At 35.0% G+C, this 18970-nt stretch overlaps 1 protein-coding gene across 2 annotated transcripts in view; it reads right to left on the bottom strand.

The window, feature by feature from the left end:
* The window catches only part of LOC141454075 (uncharacterized), a 193806-nt gene that overhangs the window by 87425 nt on the left and 87411 nt on the right, over positions 1–18970 (bottom strand). The gene's annotated exons all lie outside the window — the stretch shown is intronic.

Here is an 18970-nt window from a genome sequence, read left to right as displayed (position 1 = left end):
GTTGAAACCCCACTGTTCGATAACACAAAAATTAAAAATAAATCTTTAATCATTACTTAAGATTTACTAAATACGCTATAACACGATTTGTAGAAAACTTATTTAGTATTAAAGGTACATTTCTTTAAGTTGAGTATCTTGGTAACTCCAGTAAAACGAGGTAATCTACTTCTAATGCCACTTTTAAGAGATAACAATTCCATTTGATAGAAATTTCAATGGTAAACAACAGTGAACACAAGCATTTCAAGTTTGGAAATAAGCAGCAGTAAGCACGATGTAGAATTTAATGATGATTGGGAGAAGCAAGCGGTATAGTGACTTAACGTTAACCTATAGTGAAGGTTAGTACTCGGCTAACTTGTTGACTTAAGCTAACAAAACTGACTAGCTTAAAGTGGGTACCCAGGCGCATAGTGTCCTGTTTGGTAACTTCCGCTATACCCACCCACATGCAAACATGGTGCACATATAGTGGATGCGTTCTCACAGGACCGACCACACACAAATACAACATTCCATTGTGCTTTACCACAATGGGTCGAACATACACCAGTCTGCCACGGTCCACTCTCTCATCAACTTATTTGCTTAACCATTTCAACCAATAAATTATTATTATTTGCTTGAAAACGTTGCATGACAGAACCTAAAAGCTAATAGAAGTACGAAAATGGTCTATTGATTATAAAAAAAAAAAATATTCCACACTTATTATTCGGCTAACTATACCAATTTTGATCAAACATAGTAAGCATTCCTTGTCTGAAGAAATGTCAGTCATTTCATAAATGATTACATGTAGTTTTAATCAATACATGAGTAAACATGTATTGTTGCTTCTAGGATCCTCTTTGCTATAAAATACGCTCACTGGAATAGATAATGGGTACACCAATCAAGCTAACAAGCTAAGAAGCTAACATACGAGATAATCGTATTATGAAAAGTCCTACCTGAAATATGTTCAACCTAGTACGCAAAGTAGGTGAAATTGGTAAAAGTAAAAGTGCAGATCGAAGGAAATGGGGCAAAAAAGGTCAGACAATGTCGCAAATTTGATAAAGCAAAATATTTAAGAAAGTAGGAGAATTTATCATTAGAAAAAGACAGATACAACGGTACGTGTAAGTTATCAAATAACATACACAATTTAAGGCAAAATGTCCTAGTGGCCGAACCTAAAAAAAGAGAAACAGAGGAAAGTTTACTAAAGGGAAACTAGAAAAGAAGTTCTCTCATATTTTATAGAATAACTGAACTCGCCCTATAAGGCAAAGGGTTCCTTCCCTTGCAGGAACGTCATACACGTATATCGATCCATTCTTACACATACATGTTTGGAAAAGGAAACCAAAACTTGGAAAAACAAGAATTTTCCCAGCTACTTCCTTTGCGTCACATCTTGATAATAATCTTCTGCATGATATAATTCAGTAGGGTACAAATTTATTGTGAAATTGAGTTGTTAAACTGTCAATATGTTGCAACAGACAATAGTGATATCAGTTAAATGAAATTTGTAAACTTAAAGAGACAAAAGTTGGGAAAACTAGGAAGTGCTAAATCAATGAAAGAAGGAAGATGAAACTAAGATGCATTGCAGGCTCAGAAAACACATGCATCGCATGGGCCTGGCAGATGATAGTCTCTGTAGGTTCTGTCAGGAGGTGGAGGAAGAGGAAACGGCACTGCACGTGTTGTGTCAGTGTGAGGGGCTCGTGTGGCTAAGTGTTACTTCTCGGAGAAGAAAAACCAAGGCCTGTAAGCTTTACCCAAGAGTCGCTCTGCAGGATTAAGAGTCTGATTAAACGGACGTATCTGGAGGGCAAGCTTTAGAGTAGGGGTGGAGCCACAATAGATCTAAAGGGGTCGCAGTGGCGTAGGATTATTAGAATCTTAATCTTAAGATGCAAAAGTGAATAAAGAGGACGAAGTAGATGAAGAAAACTTCGAGGCCAGAACTACCTGGAAGGCGTCAAGTGAGGGAAGAAATGCTTTTGAGTTCAAGAGGTTTTCTTAGGCTTGATTATCAGGATCATGGAACAGTCGGCCAGCAGAATACCAGCTGGTATCCACTAAGGTAGAAATGGTTGCCCTGGAGAAATACCTGGAGGAATGTGGAAAAAATATTAAAAAAGCAAGGCTTTTTCATTTCAATTTATTAAAATAATTGTGTATTAATATTGATGTTGATGTTCATATTGATGTTTAATGGAGAGTTGACTGGCATCCACAATTCCAATGGATAATCAAAGTCTATAAACGGAAAGTTATATTTATTTAAATAAAGAACTTATTTGGCTTTAATAATTTTGTATTCTTGCAAAAATACAAATGAAATTGTAGTTGTAAATGTAAACCTAGTTCTAGCCTATATTATGAGGTATAATTCATTATTTTTTTTCTAAAACAGTAGATGATTATCGGTACCAGCTTTGTAAATACAAATACAAAAAAAAAATTACTAATAAAACTAAAAAAACTATGTAAATGTGAACTAAACGATAAAAAAGAAACAGCTTTCAGACATAGTTGCATTTAGTTACGATTCAGTTAGCATTAAATTAAACTCGGACGTCATCGTTCATCAATACCTCATCAATATAAATGAATTCCAGAAAACTCAAATAAAATTTGATTGAAATTACTAAGTGGAAACGAAAGGGTTTTCTTTCCATTTTTGCACAATTTATTCCATCATCAATCAATCAGTTTTCAATCACATGCACACACACACACTTCTGTTAAACATAGCATCCCTCTCATGAGAACCTCATGAGTTTACATTGGACAGCTTCTAATACTAATTTAAGCCATCGATAAGGATTATCTCGTCGTGAACTGAGTGAAAGAAGTAGGTCTATCAACAGTATCAATGGTGAGAGGATTTGGATTTATATTTATCAGGGATTTCCAAGATTCTAGGGAAAAGCCAGGTTAAAAGGGCAGAATAAAGCTAAAGCTCCAGAGAATTCAGTATTCTTAGGGTAACAAGTCGATTCGACTCCATCTATATTGATAAGGTTTATTACTCAAAAGGGAACTAAACTGTAATTTTGCTATTGCAGGATTGATTTATTATTATTTTAAAATTCGATAAATCAATTTTATATAAAAACCGAAATTAGTCTTTCTATGTTTTTCTGAGTTACCGAGAGCATTGCGGTTGTCTTAAGTTATCCAACTTGAGTTTTCTACTTGATTTTCCTCTGAATATAAAATAGTGCCTTAGTCTGCGTGGCTTAAGAACAGAATCTGTAAAGAATTAAATTACTTAGTACGGTCAAGCTTACTATTCGAATTCCGAACCGATATTTCTTGCAGGAAGTCAAGGTTTCGTCAAGTGGAAGTCCGAATTAACGTATTATCAAGAATTGCGAATTAATATTGGAATTTAAAATGAGGATTCCATTTTAAACTTCCACATTTACCATATACTATTTATTCAAATGTATCCATTTGATTGTCTCGAATCAATTTCCGCCAAATCTTACTGCAGGAGCTAGTGTCCAAGTAGTGTGCAGATTAGTTTCTCTTCTGCTGGAATCCTTCTGGAATCACGATCGTGTGATTCCACTTAAACCTTATCTATCTTCATCGCAGGTGACTCCAGCTCCTTTTCTGGCACGTGCTTTTCATTTCAAGTCTTGAGCGGCATGAGTTTCTCGCCCAGAAATCCATCTTCGTCGACCTTGGCCTTTGTAAGAGAGAGACCATACTCCGCAGTCACAGAAGTACTATTATTACTTTTCTTTCATTTTTTTTGTTCTTTTCTTCAGAAAAATGTGCTTGTTAGTAGGTTTTTATCGCTGAAGAAGATTACGATAAGACTCTATGCGTTTGAGGACGTGATCTTGTCTAATGCGCAACCCAAAAATGGACTTACAGGATTCATACCTGCAAGAGTTTACTATTATTATAACCAGACTACCACGTCTACATTTATTTCAGCAAGCTCAACATTCGAACACAGAAACTTTAACTGATAATCAAAGTATCGTCTGTGAATTTTTATTGTTACATAATGAAAAATTTAATGAAATTTGTAATTTTAGTATTGTGCGTCTTAAATGCAGCAAGTCCAAAGTGCAGGCAGAAAACAATGCAGTTTAAGAAAAAGATGTTGCTGCGGCAGCCTTAGATGATACCTTTTCAGAGGTAACAGCAATGGAAGGTAAGTGATAATCATGAACACGTTATTCTATGACAATTTTGAGGGGAAAAAAAATCAAAATAATGAAGATCATCAATAGTTTATTAAGATTTGACTAATAATACTAAAGATTGATTTAAGTTAAGCACATCAACGAGCTAAATATAAGCAACAATCAATCATTAGGAATAAACTTAGTGGCCTCATCTACGTCTTAGGGAGATTATTAATTGCATGGAATAACGAAAGACCACAGAACTTAGAAGAGCCACTCTTCTACGCTATCCCGGCCAGGAATGTTTAATTAGTACTTCCAGCGTAAAAGGCGGCGCTGTGCCATTCTCACCAGGGGGTCTTGTGTTCCAAGAGGAAGAGGATACAGCTGTTGAGAAAAAGTGAAATCGTGCTTGCGAATCGTAACAAAATTAAATAATTCTGCTTTATGTAAATGATTATAAAAAAAAAAGAAAGAAATTAACTGTGAACAACGGGGAAATTACCTAGCTGCTAGGGGCTATGAGAACATTGTTCCACTTTGTGAAGTTAGGTTGTAGTATTACACAACTAGATTAATTATGTTGTGGTAAAACAAATTTGAACAGCTGTAGATGATATTAGTTACAGATAACTTCGGTTTTTTTCAGCGGCTATAATAAGAAGGTTCTTACGTAATCTTTTTAAGAAGGGACAGCCTACTTAACTAAAGGATGCGGCTATTGCCTTGGTGTCTTCCTTCTCGATACAGTCACCGTTTGCTGAGACCATGCTTCGTCAGATTCGTATGATTTCCTGTGCATAAATAACTCCAGGTCCTATGTAAGTCAGAGTTGAGTGTGTTTCTTGTCCTTAGGCTGAATTTTTCATCAAGATCTCTGTAGAAACGATTAGTCCATTTCTTCTTTTTTAACGCGAGTATTCGTAGTCCTTGAAACTTCGAAGATAATTGTTCTTTTTTTCTTCTAGGCATTCTCGACGCTCGTATTTCCATTAGAAGTCCCATTTCTCGAATTCGTTACGATTGAAATGCTTGCTTTGCTAGGTGAGTAATAAGAAAGTGATATATAGTCGACCTTCTGAATTATGATTACAACTGAAAGGAAAAGTTTGTTGTATTTTAAGCCTGAGATTGCTTGCTGACTTGATCAATCAGGTTGCAAGAATGGTGGCATTGTAACTGCTCAATTATTGAAGGCAATAAATTGATTTAACCTCTACTCCTGTTCAAGATAAAAACCATAATTAATTGCCGTTCCGTCAGATGACAAATTGTCAGGATAACAATTTCATCTAGTTGCTTCTCTTCAAATAATGTAATTTCAGCAAATACTAAATTTAACTTCATGTAGAAAGAAAACACTTGCTCATGATGATTAAACCTACCTCTAGTCTGGACAAAACTAGACAAAGTGAAAATCATTAATCATGGAGAAGTAAAGTTCACCTAATTACGTAATTCTGAACTACCTGTTGCGCCGAAAAGACCTGATAAGGTGTAAACAGAAGCAAAGCAGTTGAGAAGATCCGGCCGTTCTCCTGATCTTACTGCAATTCCTGCACTTCTAATCAAGCAAATTTGCTGCAAAAAGGCGGGGGCTTTTACTGCTTAAAAAAGCAAGAAGAAAGTAGGGAATCATTATTTTAATTGGTGCAGCCACACTTAGGTTAATACAGAGTTACAAAGTTAAGCATGGAAGAATATGGTTGATAGTAAATGACCCAAGTTACTTTGTGCTTCTTTGGTTTCAGGAAGAATCAAAACTCTTGTATTTTTGAGAATAAACTCTAATAAAAGGCCGAATTTCTTTTTTGCAGAGGAAGAAGTAGATAAAAAAAAAGCCCCTAAGGGAAGCAGAACAACCAGCACGATAATGACCCATTGAATGAGTCACAGCCACAGGAAGTACAACATATGCTCGTCCAACTAATGTGCGTTCCATATTAACCAGTTGCCAATGGTTACACATCCCTTTCTGTGAAACTGACACAAGATTGACGCAATAGCCAATAGCCAAATGAAACTAATTGCCTGCATTATTAATAAGTTTCCAACAATAATGGAATAGACAAAAAAAAAATCGAATAACTGCAAGTGGTGGTGACGAAATATAAGACCTTGGGACATATATCTTAGGTACTTGGTAGTTTGCAATGTAGTAACCCATACGTGACCTGCGGCACGTAGACCATCCAGTTCTGGAGGAGGTACTACTGCACAAAGAATATAGGATTGACCACCTACCTTACGATTGCGCACATTCGGCTGGCTTTTGTTTGCGGTGCTTTGTTTGCACTAAGTATCTACCAACAAAATTTCTTAAAGAGAAGTATCAATTTCCTCCAAATGATGGAAATGTTTGGTATTACGATAAGAAAGAATTAATATGAAAAGCGAACTTCTTTCTATTCAAAGCCAATCCATACCTTATATATATTATCCATAAGAAAAATTTTAATACTTAGCATTTCTGACGTAATTGAAACCTACAGTATTCGATCTGTGACACTCCACTTTAATTCTCTCCAACTCTGCATTTTTACTTTTAAATGCTTGTTACACCACCCAAAAAGTAGTTTTCCTTACTCTTTATTTTCGTCTAGAAGAAGTTGTGAACAATATGCGAGCCATCAACACCTAATAAATCACTTAATATCCTTACTTCATGAAGAAAACAACTTACCCACCAGGGAGATACTCCAAGTTGCTACCGGCATGAATTTTGATGTTCACAATCTAGCTGAACCCAATTTGTATAGCTTTGTAGATATATTTTATTTATTTATATGTATAGTTATTTACAATCTGAATGTTTGTGCAATGAGTAAATAGGAATATATAGGATAAATGAATGTGTGAAAGGCAGGAGGAAAGAAACTACCCAGTGGTAGCACTCTCTACATCTACAGGATATAATGATCTTTAGGGAAGTTGCAGGGCCACTAGCGATTCAGTCGGCGAGGAGGATTGTTAAGGATGTCAGAGGAGGCGAGAGACAGTACTAAAGGATTGGAGCGAGTAGGGAAAGCAGTATGGAACGTTCGATATTTAGTCTTGACAAGTTGTTTTATGAATGGGATGTTGAGATCGTTGTGAAGAGTGAGGTTAGTCACCGTAGAAAGGAGCGAGAACTATCTGTTCGGTATAGTTTTGATTGGAATGTCTGCCCAGTCGTATTTGTATTCGGCTGAAACCCATAGCTCTAGTCCGTAGGTCCACAAAGGTTTGAGGATAGTATTGTATATCAATAGTTTGAGTTCTGTTTCCTTGCTTATATTGTGCAAAAAAAATCGATCAGGAATATCAGCCAAGGCTACTGCCGAAGCCCAAAGAATCATCTTATCTTGTCCTGAAGATAGTAGTGGCTTCTTCTGGCTCACTGCCTTAAGGATAAAGTAATTAGGGACTTTCACTTAAAGGGAGATAAGGCGAAACGGTGTAGCTTGGTGCCTGAAAAGGCTACAATAGCTTGTGTAATCAAAAAAAGTCAATTTATAGTCCAGGGTTGTCCTAAGGGGTCCCAGAAGAACCCTTACAGTCTTTTTCTCCCAGTGCACTGTGGTTGTTGGAAAGATAGGAGCCTTATAAGACACGCCACGCGTCTTTGTGTATTTCTTTCATTAATAAGCAATCCCACCCATGACTTTTAGTAACTAGTCTTTTAGGAAGAGAATCCTTAGTCTTTTTATAGCCTCTTGATATCATAAAAAAGCCAGTTATCTTCTAACTGGCCTGGAACATCCTTCCCGAACTACTCATAACTATCCTAATAACACAAAGCCTAGTGTTAGTGCTAGTAAGTGAAAGGAACCCAGTTTAAGTTCTGTGAGTGACCACTTAATGTTTTTTTTTCCTAAGAAAAATGTTAATTGTAAAATGTAGGCTTCCACCTCCACCCAAAACAAGCAATCTGACTACACCTAAAGCAGGTCTGGCATTAGACCTAAAGCATCTGAAGCTTTACTCTAAGCTTCAACAATACCTAGACCCTTAAAGATTTAAGATAGCTGGCTAGTAATAAAGAAAAAGCAAAGTAATGTCTATTTTACCAGGCAGGGTGTACGTAAGTCCAACTACCAAATTAGGCGGCGCAGAGGGTGGCGACTATCTCTCACGCTCTTGTTCATTATCTTCAACATTCCTCAATACCCTGTCAATTTTTTTTAAGTAGCAAACAGCCTCCAAAAAAGAGTTTGGTAAGACGCAAACTTATCAAACTGAATCTTTCCAATCCCGATTCTTAAAAAATATTATTCTTCACTGAAATAAACAATACAAATATTTGGACAATCAAACCAACTATACTCTGTTCTGAAGAAGATGTTTTTGGGTTAACAATTTTGGGAAATTGACTTAGAAGGAAAGAAGAATTAAAGAAAATCCGAAGAGGAAAATTTTCTTTATAATATAAGGCATTAAATGGTAAGGGGGAGAAAACGGTTCTACTCATTAAGTACTTACTCATCCATTAGTATCTAAGTATCTACTCATCTAGTACATAGTTGCTGGTATCGCTTACTAATACTAAGAGATAATACAAAATATCACTGCCACTCGAGATCAACTCAAAATGAGATTCTCTTTGGAAAACTTTTCGAATAAAAAAAGTAAGAATTGTATAGACCTATAAAGAAGCAGTAAACACTCCGAAGTTCACAGAAAATCGATAAGAACTTTTTCAGGGTAATCACTATAAAGCGGATATGCTTTCAGTTGACTGATTTAGGCGATACTTTTCCATAACAGCTCAGATGGTAGCCAGGCAGTATTAGCAGTTTAAAAAATGAAAAATGTAAATAACATGGCAATAATGGAAGGTTACTAAAGGGCTAACAGCTGCTGAGGAAGGGAGGACGGACATCTGTCATGAGCCGGGTGCCTTCTAGTTCACTAACACTCCCACCCTTGCCGCTATATTTCTATTAGATGTCCGTCTGTAGACCACTTTTTGATGGCCAGTTTATGCAATACAAAGCAAAAATTCAAAAGCACCGCATTCATTGTTAGTCATCTTTTACGAGCTTACGTACTCGTAATTAGCACTCAGATCGTACTTCCACGACCTCAGATTAATAAATAGAAGCCCATTTTTCTCAAATTGAGTGTAAACAGTATCTGCGATGTAACACTACAAAACTATTTGTTTTAATGATGAAATTGTCGAGGTAGGTGTTCGCGAATATAATAAAAAGTACTTTAGTATAATATATTTGCTCTTTGTTTTCTATTTTAAAACACTGCTTACTTGATTACTTCAATTAACTACCGTCTTTTTACAATACTCTAATCCGCAAATACCAATATTGTGCCACTAGAGGCCGCTAATCCCAGGTTGATGTAGCAACTCACTTCAGCTCTTTAGAGAAATTCAGTGAAGAGAGTTGGAAGTCGACAATTAGTGATAAACCAACTAACTCCTGCTATAGCCTATTTAGTTATTCCAAAGTTGGTATCCAAAACTAAGAAGTTAAGATCTTTCTAGAGTGGGTGGTACAATCTTCCAACTATGAATACCACGTAGGCTCTTCTGGAAAATGAACCTGGCCCATCCAGGCTCTCTGGGGAAAGAGAAATGAAAGAAGGATAAAGGATAACCATTCCGTGTTACTTTCTATATTACCCCTCTCCACCAATGCTCCCCTACGGTTGTTGTATTTTGCTTTAATAACCTGGTCACGACTTTACGGGTCCTGAAATAACCTTGTAAGGTACCGTACCTTCAGGCAGGGTCTCCTTCAAAGAGAGGTAATAAAATCCGAGCCGGACTCGTAAACGGAGGTCCTAAGTTCAAATCTAGACTCGATACTCTTAATTTGCTCTTTTTAACAGTGTCTTTAGCAAGAGAACACTCCTCGTAGGCCAGCCGTGTAGACTTCGGGTGACATTCAACTCAGTTTTCTAAGCATCTTAATTAAAAAGTTCTTAAATTAATCAATTCAAAGTTAACAACTTAATAAGCTAGTTTATTCTCTCCTCCACTGATTTCTGAACCACTGAGAAAACACTTGGAAAGATTAATTGTCTTTATATTTAGTTAATGACGTTGACAATTAAAAGCCATTAATAGCTATAAAATAATAAATGAGTGAATTATCAACTAGACAAACAAAATCAATTAACTACGTCATTGTTCATGCGAAAGTAAACATACATTATGTATATCGGTACTACTTCGTCGAAAAACACGCGTACAGAAAAAAAAAAAAAATACAAAGAAATGGTCAAGGAATACGTGTATTTGGAAGGCCGTGTCTATGTCTGAGTAAAGCATGTGGTCCGTGGTGAGGTGCCCTGAGAAAGGGGAGTTATCATCTCCTTGTGCTCGCAGACTCATCTGCTGACTCATCAAGGACACGACATTATTAAACCGCACACTCTACTTCCCTAATCTTCTTCATTTGTAATTACAAACAGCAACCTAATACTCGTCTTCACCGGCGTAGATGTTACCGTTCATTTAATAGCTACTGAAAATGTTTACTTAAAGTGCAATTTGAAGGAGTAAATTCATTTCAACGTTCAAAGTAGTTCATTTGAACATACATGATTATGCAGATTTAAATTTATGTTTACAATAAACTGCAAATTTTCGCTTGCAACTATACAGGAGCTTACTTAGTGCATATTTGTGCAACGCAGTGAATTTTGTTCGATAATGTAACAGAATCTTTGTATTTTTCACTCTTAAATGCAAAATAATAGAAAAGAAAATTATGAATTAAAATTTTAAAAAGGAATAAGGCATTGACGCATTTTTCAATGATAATAAAATAGATATAAACTTATTTATCCAAAATGGTTGGCATTAAAAAAGGTTAAACTGGCGCCAGGTGTCCAGAATGTAGCCATCTGTCACCTGACTACCAGTTCCAACCTCTATCTAAGGACGAAGGTCTTAATCAAGACACAAGGCCAGTCTTCCTCGATTCCTCTCATTCCCTCAGACTTGCCATCGTTAATTCTTGTGCTCGTTAATCCATAAAAAAAAAAAAAAAAAAAAATGAGTTTACTCGATGATTACAATTGTTCAGATCTGGTAAAACGCAGACAAGATCAGTTTATCAATAACTATTTCCACTGATTTCATTCTCCATAATAGCTTGTATTTCTAAGACAGTATTGAATTTCTTTGCATAATTCTTTAAACTCAGGTTTTTATCATAGAACTTCCAAAAATGATGTCGTACAAAAAAAAAAAAGTTTACATCGTTTTCTCAATCCAGTTCAGATAGTTGTAAGATTCGGACATTCGATTTCGATCTTCGGATTTTCAGCAAACTCGGAATTTGATTCATTTAATTGTAGATAGTTTAAGGCGCCACGGTAGCTGAGCGGTTAAAGGTGTGACCTGTGTAAAGCTAGTATGTATCGTGGTACTGGGTTTAATTCCCGGTCTTAGGCCTTGGATTTTATTTAATGATTAATTAATGAAATTTACTGTAAAGTATGTTTTCTAGACGCCTCCGTCCACGACACCTAATTGGTAGTTGGACGTAAAGCCCGCCTGAAAAAAAATAGGCAATTACTTTACCTTACTTTTGTAGATAGTCCATAGAAATGGGTAAGAAGTTGTACGCTGGTAATAATGTTCAAAAAGTAGTGGTTCGAATTCTAACTGGGGAACACGCCGTTAGGAGAAAGCCAATGCCACAACTTATTGGAGGTATTTGCACTTTCCCCAAACGTTTTCGGCTTTAAAACGTCTATGAAGCTTCCACTCTATTTATTAACACAAAACGAGCCTTCAAGTATTCCCCTCTGATGGTAATGTTAACCTTAGATATTGAATTGCTATCTCACTGAAGAATTATTACTCCTTCTTTAGTCACCAATGAGAATATTTTTTACTGCTTACAAAAAAAAAAAAAATGAAAAAAATAAACAAAAACTACTTTAGCATTGCCTTGATCGCCACAGTTAGTCTGTAAGTTCAATCGTTGTAATTTTTTTAATACTTCTCCCAAGAAAGGAAAAGAAAGTATAATTTCTTATTCATTTAATCAGGTTACCTAGGTTACCAACAATAAATTGAAAAATGATGTGAAAATTATTATAATTGAAGGTCTTATTGCATGTTTATGAACCAGGCTAATATCTAACAGAAATATCAAAGAGCGAGGTCAAATCCTACAGTACCAAGCACTGAACACTGTACAGGAAGGACTTGGTGGGGGGAAACCAGTAATAAAGATTTAAATAAAAGTACCTACCAACAGTCAGATTAATTGGAAAACGGAAGAAACTTATTTCCTAGCGTTGTGTTGCTGAACAGGATATAACCAGAAATATTTACTGGTTAAATATCGATCAATAGTTCAAAGAATTATTACGTATTGGCGTCTGCAAATAAGTTATCAGCTACTGGACACTATTCTGGATTCTGCAGGTCGGATTGATGGATTTTTTTGACAGGAGACGCAAGAAAGCGACCCAGATTAGTAGCGTTCCTGTTGGACCAGCTAGCTACGATTTCAATGAGGATTTTAGAAGACGGAAACAGTGATCGATACATATATCGTTTATTAATATTCCTTTGGTGGATCATTCAAGTAAATATAGAAAGGGTGAGGTACTGCAATGCAAAATAAATCGAGTTCTTTAGCTCTTGACAAAAAAAAAATTAAGAAAAGAAAACCATGAATTCTATCTCTTAATCTTAAATTATATATTGGAATATGATATTGAATTCCAGACAGTACATTTGAAACACATTTTAATGAACAGTGTATTATTTAAGTAAATATTTATATATATTTTTTTAAATAAATATTTATTCACAAAAGAATAACAATCTTCAAAAACAATAACAATGAGGTAAGGAGTTCGAGTTTAAAAGGAAAAATATTTTACCAAATATATTTTATATATTTTAATAATTGAGGAAACAAAAATAACTTTGTCTAAAATTAAACCGACATAAATTAAAAACAAATAATTGCGCAAAAGTTTTAAGGAACCCAAAAAGAAAATACTAAACAAATACAGTATGAAAGTGCAGTTTAACAAATTTTCTTTTCTTTAAACGGCTGAGAGAATAAAAAAATAGTTATTTATTTAACAAGTGTGGAAAGTAGTACTTTTCCTCACGCGAGGCAGGGTTTGCACGCACGAGCGAGCGAAGCGATGCGAGTGCAAGTGCAAATTGCCGAGTGTGAGGAAAATACTTTACACTAGAGTTAAATATTATATTTTTTCTGCAACCATTTATTAACTAATAAAATTAAAAATTTCATTTTTACAGTCTACAAAAAGTAATTTATTTATTATAAACATTTATTGTTATATTACAATTATTTACATTACTTACGTATTTACATTACTTATTACATTTTCTGCTGTTTCTTGTATTGATGGAGGCGTGTTTTCTAAACAGGCATCACTAGAATCCATTTTAAATTTCTATAAGGTAACACTATAACCTTTTTAACTGTTATCATTAAAAATATCTAATTATTTATTAAAATATTATTTTTATTTCTATATTCCTTTCAATTTTTATTTTATTGTTTAATATTCGTTTTTTAATTATTTAGTTACGTTAAATAAGCTTATTAAAGTTTTACAGAAAATATTTATGTTAATAACAAAACTTCTTATATCAAGGAAGCACAATAAAGTTTTTCCACTCACTTGTGCGGAAAGTGACACTAATGGGAATTTCCCCCCACTAGTGTGGGAAGTTGGGCATTACACAGCTGATTTTAATTGAGTAATGAGAACTTCCCTACATGGTTGCAGAAAAAATATATTATTTACATAATGTAGAATACATTCTGGGAAAACAGAAATAGATAGAAAAGTTCTTTTTATTCCTGTTTATTTTCCCATGTACCTTGTTCTGCAGGAAAAGAAACCAGAAGATCCCGAAAAAAAGGCCAAGTATATAATCATCAAGGTATCAAGGTATCTCCAAGATACTTTGGAGCTTTTTGCCTTGGAGCAATTACCCTAATTTATTTATTTATTTTCAATGTTGCATTTGTTATACATTTCAGATTATTTTCCGAAATATTAACAAAAGGGCTTTGAAATATAAAACGTACTAAAACTAAATTTACATCCCTACACACTGTTCCCACGTTTGAATAATAAAATACCAACAATTTGTCACTTAAAACCGATAATCATTCATCTGTAGGTAATCGAAACTAATCGATCTAAGTACAGTTTTTAATATTATTCACCAGTAGACAGAAAATTAGAATTTACAGTTAATAGTTATAATTATAATTAACATATCGATACTTTTACAAGAAAACGTTTACTAATTAAAATTGGTGATCCTCAAAAAGGCAAATGCTGAAAAAACCACCCAACTTTCTCGATGTTTTGTTTCTTCTTTCTATAAAAGATAAAACCACAAATTTCTTTAAAAATCCCTTAATTAGAACACTGAAAAATTGATAGTAAATCGTCTAAATACATCGACTTCCAATCAATGTCCATTAATATTACAGTTTGCAGGGATTATTATTTAATTATTCAGTATACAAATGAGAAATGTGTGATTCCTTTAAGACTTTTTCAAGGATTTAGCTACTTTAAAAAAAAAAAAAATTCTCATCTTGCTTTGTTAGAATCCTTTAAAACTATTTACTTTTAAGAAGAAACCAATTCATTCCTTGATCTACATTCAATTTAGCCTTTGGCAGCTTAGTTACCCCAAGAGGGAATTGTGTGAAAGAATTCCAATTACAGTTTGGCATGTTGCCTGATGTTTGCAAATAATAGTTCTTTCAAGTTTAGTACCTACTTGGTCTACTCACCACCACCTGATTGCATATCGATCTGTTAGAACAGATCGAGAAACCGGTTTACAATTAAAATTTCACCCAACTGTAAATGGATATAAAATATGGAAATGAGTGGATCCGCTGTAAATATATTTTTGTTCAATACTAACAAGTTGATTGGGAATCATTGCTGTTTTAATTAAGCCAGTTTTAAGACGGAAATTGTATTTTCCTATTGATGGCCACATGGCATTAAAAGTAATCCACACAACATTCAGCGAGAGAGAGAAATTAACGGCTTCGAGAAATGAAAAACTGTGACATCAGCATTTGCTGCCGAATTCTGGTCTCTCCAAAGGTCATATGAGAGCTTCATTGCACTTCCCTAAAGCCACTACCACGCTGCAGATATAATAATCCCATCAAAATCCCGAAAAACCACTCTGCACATCCATGCTACAACAATTGAAAGTGGACTGTCAGTGGGTTGGATGTGGTAGGAGTTTAAACGTGAGGTCATCCTCTGTTGGTGTTGTCACTTGGTGAATTGGACACCAATCATAGCCCATCTCTACTGGACATAATTCGTTTAACGGGACATGCAGTATATATATATATATACATATAAATATATACACAGTGTCAGGAACAGTACATCTGGATTACAATACGAGTATACTCTCCGCTACGTTCATATTCTGTCATTTAGATTATGGATGTTACTATGACAACTGTTATGAAGACTTTTTTTTTTGTTTGGTTTACCTGCTGACAGCTGTGAAACTTTCTTAGCTTTTCTTTAGCATTTATATTATACAAAAGACATCCAATTTTCAGTTCCAGAAGCCTCTGTAAATCTGTCAAAAGTAATAATTTCTAAACAGAAATAAGTTAAAAATGAAAGAAGGAAACTAAGGTACAAATAAAGGGAAAAACATCGGGAAAGTGTATCAAACAAACGTTACAAGAAGCAGAACGAGGAAAGGACAGCATCTGAGTTTAACCCAGTGGCCAAGACAAAGGCCACTTTCATTGAAAGACTGCGGGGCAGCGATGCAAACTGCCTAGCTAAAGAAGTCATCCAATCTATCTGAAAACTATAAACTGTTTGGAGTAATAAGCACAAATTTCATTGTACCCTGCACAGAAAATATAATACTTCAGGTGCCTTAAGTAGATCCATCTACCTGCATGAATCCTTAAGAGTTGAAGCAACTTAAAAAATATGGGCACATTTATCTTGACAGTTCTACTGGTTCATTCAAAACGATTACCACGAATTTTGAGGTAGAAGTAATTGGAAAGGTTGCAAGAAAGCTGTGGATCAACGATAAGAAAGAGGTGTTGTTCTTTATGGATTTCAAAGCTACTACATACTTTTCTTGGCCACTAACAGTTCTGATGGACGTTTAGTAAACTCTACCAGCAATTCCAGGCTGAAACCATGGAAGATGGAAAGCTCCAGTGAGGAGTTTGGTCACTGTGACATTGCCAGCAACAATCAAGTGAAGAGACCAGCAATGGAAGTAAGCCAGTTCCTGCAACCTGAAAGCCCACCATAGTTCAGCAGGGTTTTCCAGTGATTCAGACAAAAAAAAAATGAAAGAGCCTGGATGATGTCTACAGTTTTGGAGGGTATGGGAATATCTTTAATGAAACCTAATTCTGAATTCTGGCTGACCACGGAGGAACGTGTTTACCTGCAAATCCCGCTCCACTGAGTAGGAGTAGTGATCATTGCGAGATTATATCTTGATCGTAAAAACACTATTTTTTTTGTTTTTTACAATTAAATCGCTAAAACTGAAAGCACGGCAGACGCTAAATCGAAGTAGGATAAGGTTTTCCTGGAGGAAAGATACAGGAAGTCCAAGATGGCTGCAGAATAAATATAAGAATAGAGATGCAGGCCAGAACTTTGAGATGGATAAGAAGTAGCTTTAACCACTGAGATATATCGGAATTATTGCTCAACGCGACAGCACAGTAAACCGCCGGGAAACCTTTTAAACCACTTAAAAGTAAATTATTACCCAAACTTTAGATTCTACTCTCTGCCTAAATTATTCCATAATTCCAACCTAATGAGATCAGACGATATAGCCTGCGAGTTAAGAAATCCTTTTAACAACAGCCAAAATCCCTGCTCACTGAGGAAATGAAATCACATTATCTTACCCACCACTGCAACCTCTCTTCCAAATGCCATTCTCTTAAGGAAACTAAAATCCTCCTTTTTATTCTTTATTATCTTATTTTGGAAGATTAAATTGAATAATTTTAATTTAAAAGGCAAAACAGGAAACTAATGGCGGCTGAGGGAGCATAGTTTCCAAACTCCTTTGTCCATTGTCAAATTTGTAGTAGCTTTGTTGCAATTAGCCTGACAAATATAATTTAACAACATGTGTAATATTAGTTAATTAACACATAAAGCAAGCCCGTTCTCTGCCTTCCTCGAGCTGAAAGTAAAGCATTTAGAACGGTAGAACGAACTTGCATTGTAAGATTTGAACGCCACAGATACAGATTACCATACTAGTTACATCAGCGCAGTTAGATGGCCTTACAAAAGTAGAAATTCAATGTCCTTAGACAATGATTAACATGCCTTCCCAAAATCTTAGGATTTCTCTATTTTGAGATATAAAGTAAGATCAAAGTAGAAGAAACCAGATACAGGATCGTTGACATTCCAAACGTACTTTTAGACATTATTTATTGTAAAAGCTGATAAAACTATCAGCAATACTAAAATTATAAACTAAAACGTCTGAAACGTCATAAACGCTGAAAGCTAGTGCTCTCCAGACGACCGACCGAACATTGAGCCTTCGTAGAGGCTCCTCCTACGAAGAGAGCAAAACAAAAAATCTATGAGGAGCCATTTTGTAAATAAATAACAAAATAAAAGAAGCAAAAATAACATAACAGTAACAAAGGGGAACGTTTTTTAACTTCAATATAAGGCACCTCAATTCAAATCTCAATCTTTACAGTATGTTTTATGTTTCATCAGTCGTATTTCACTAGAAAATTAGTTATTTAAAACATAATGTATTTAATAATTTACAACTTATCGAAAATTCAATTAATTTTCACGTTAGTCATTTTTCTTACTTTTAGCAACTTTTCCTAATGTCTTGCGGCAAGTTAGAAACAATTGTGAAGTAACAAACTAATAGTTCGAAATTGAAATATACATATTTCGTCATACATACAGAAATTACACATATAAATAAAGTAAATAAATGTAAGATGTTTCAGGCGCTAGATAAACAGGTTGAGTACTAGTTATATGCTAAGTAAGTAACGACCTCAGCTTCTCCAAATCCATTACCCCTAATGTTCCTTACTTCCATACTAGCCGACCACTTAACTGTTCATCCCACGTACTACCTCATCCTAGTTCACACCCGCACTAGAGGAAGTCACTAATCTCCACAATCCTGTCAATACTTCTTCTTCAGGAAATTGTACTTCTACTTCTTTCTGCCAAATAATAAGTCCCACATCAAATCACTGTACTTGACACCCAATGTCTTAGCAAATGTGTTTTATTATAATTTCAACATCTGCTGTAAAAGATTTGTTAATTATTTAGCTTCGGATAAGAAGTTAAATTTGCTGAGTCTGCTTATGAAAAAAAGATCGGTAGATTGGTGACAACAGATTATTACCAGTTTCAGTAATAATTTGTTTTATTTTCAAGATCTCGAACTTAGGTGTATATAGGTTATCTTCAACGATCTTCATTCAAAACAGATTTCAACACACAATAATTTGGTGATGTACAAAAAAATTAATGCATTATATAATCAAATCAATGAGGCGCCACGGTAGCCGAGCGGTTAGAGGTGAGGCATTGTGGTACTGGGTTCGATTCTCGGTCTAGGTCTTGGATTTATTTAATGGTACAGTAAAGTATGTTTGCTAATCGCCTCCGTCCACGACACCTAATTTGGTAGTTGGACGTAAAGTCCGCCTGAAAAAATAGGCATTACTTTACTTTACTTTCTAATCAAATCAATGTAAATTACAATCTGTTTATTTAAAATATGTTCCACAGGTTTGAAGATGTTCTAG

This window comes from Rhodnius prolixus, unplaced genomic scaffold (genome assembly GCF_049639745.1).
Source record: "Rhodnius prolixus isolate KJV_2025 unplaced genomic scaffold, Rpr scaffold_1, whole genome shotgun sequence".
NCBI lineage: Eukaryota > Metazoa > Arthropoda > Insecta > Hemiptera > Reduviidae > Rhodnius > Rhodnius prolixus.
The sequence above is the reverse complement of the archived record's forward strand: the minus strand, read 5'-3'. Positions and strand labels throughout refer to the sequence as shown.